The sequence below is a fragment of the Lathyrus oleraceus genome, chromosome 2, assembly GCF_024323335.1.
Source record: "Lathyrus oleraceus cultivar Zhongwan6 chromosome 2, CAAS_Psat_ZW6_1.0, whole genome shotgun sequence".
Taxonomy (NCBI): domain Eukaryota; kingdom Viridiplantae; phylum Streptophyta; class Magnoliopsida; order Fabales; family Fabaceae; genus Lathyrus; species Lathyrus oleraceus.
Window position 1 is genome coordinate 459,097,866 of NC_066580.1, and position 2,150 is coordinate 459,100,015.

Here is a 2,150-nt window from a genome sequence, read left to right on the forward strand (position 1 = left end):
GCTACTTATCCCGTACATGCCACTTTTCGTTTGAGGTTTTTCTACCATTGTTCGGTCGCTTCCCCACTGATAATGGTTTTGGGCCATGCTTTCGATAAGTTGATAAGCATCGGCATAAGGTTTGTCCATAAGCGCACCACCTGCGGCGGCGTCTATTGTTAACCTTGTGTTGTACAAGAGACCATTATAGAAGGTATGAATTACTAACCAGTCCTCTAAACCATGGTGTGGACAAAGTCTCATCATGTCTTTGTATCTTTCCCATGCTTCGAAGAGAGACTCATTATCTTTCTGTTTAAATCCATTTATCTGGGCTCTCAACATAGCTGTTTTGCTTGGAGGAAAATATCGGGCAAGGAAAACTTTCTTCAATTCATTCCATGTGGTGACTGAATTGGAAGGAAGAGACTGAAGCCATCTTCTAGCGCTATCTCTTAACGAGAAAGGAAAGAGATGAATTTGAATTGCCTCTGAAGTGACACCATTAGCTTTAACAGTATCAGCGTATTGGACAAATACGGATAAATGAAGGTTTGGATCCTCGGTAGGATTTCCAGAGAATTGATTCTGTTGCACTGCTTGTAGCAGCGAAGGTTTAAGTTCGAAGTTGTTTGCTTCGATTACGGGTGGAGCAATACTCTAATGCGGCTCATCTTGCGATGGAGCGGCGTAATCCCGAAGAGCACGAGCTGGTTCTGCCATCTCGGGTATCGGCGAAGGAAGAAGATTTTTGAGGTCGGGCACTTCGATAGGAGGGAGATTGTTTGTAGCACGATATTCCCGAATTCGTCGTAAGACTCGGAGATATAGTTCAACATCGTTGATTCGTAAGTAAAACGGCTCGCCTTGTGAGCGAGTGTGTGGCATACAAATCAACGAAAGAAAAAAAAAAGAAAAAAAAATTGCCTTAGTCTCTACAGCGTAACAGAAGAGTTACGATATCGACTAAATAAAAGTCCCCGGCAACGGCGCCAAAAACTTGATCGCGACTTTATGAGCCGATTTGGGGTACTAACTGCAAGTGCACAGTTCTATCGTGTAGTTTTAAAAGATATCGATCCCATAGGGACTTATGAATCGATATATCGTTTTCTAAGGTTACTTCGTAAAGCTAAGGCGGATGATACTTTGATTGTTTGGGGGAAAAGTAAAACTAAAATTAGATCTAAATTAAATATCAATTAAGCGGATATCGGTATGTAGTTCGTCGTAATTAGGGAATCAAATCTTCGTTGGTTTCTTGGTTTTAAAATAAATCTTTTCAGTAGACACTATTGATTAAAAGCCTTTTCTCAAACTCTCGCTCTGTTGAATAGACCATGACTTCATATTAACGTAGCTGTCACTTATTAGTTAAGTCCAAAATCACTTTTTAAAAACAACAGAATCTATAGAAACTTTTTTTAAGAAGACACTAACCGTTTAAACACCCTCGTCTCAAACTCTCGCTCTATTGACTTAGATTATATAATTAAACTTAAATGCTTAACTCTCGTCCTCACATTTAACCTTTAAAAATACTTTTTGAAAAAGATTAGAATTTAATTAACTCTAAAAATTGCTTTCGCCCTGATTTAGAATTAATGTCCAATTTACACTGTCCAGTTAAAAACTCAAACTTTCGTTCTATTGATTTTAACTTCTTTATGTCTTTTACTCTCGTACAAAAACTTTGGGATTAACCCTGTAAATTGAGACCATAAAAAGAGTGACTTTATTTTTAAATTAAATTAAACCAACTTAGTTTTGATTCCTTCATTCCGCTTACTTTACATACCGATATCTAAAATACTTAGCCGGACATGCTAAACGGGTATAAACAATCATCATGCTTAAATAAAACCATCTCAGGCAAACAGTATAAATAAACAGCACTGCAGAGCATATATAAACAGCAATGCAGTCTCAGCAGCAAGAGGCTGTCCATTAATCCTTATCCCCCTTAATTCATCCCCGACGGCATAGTTGTTAGCGGGAGCAGCAACATTGACATTCTCATGAGCAGGTGCAACAACAGGTGAAGCACGGTTGGACGTCTGAATCACGGTCTCTTGTCTCTGAACCAGGGCTCGAAGCTCCTCCTGACCTTGCGCAACCCCTTGCATCATTGTCATAAACTGGGCCATGTTTGCCCTCATCTCAGCCAACTC

General features: G+C 39.3%; 1 non-coding gene across 1 annotated transcript; it reads left to right on the forward strand.

Annotated features, from left to right (window-relative positions):
• Positions 1–217: 217 nt before the first annotated feature.
• Positions 218–324, forward strand: LOC127124872 (small nucleolar RNA R71). Its single transcript, XR_007804352.1, has one exon. It is a non-coding gene; the product is annotated as a small nucleolar RNA R71 (small nucleolar RNA).
• Positions 325–2,150: the final 1,826 nt, after the last annotated feature.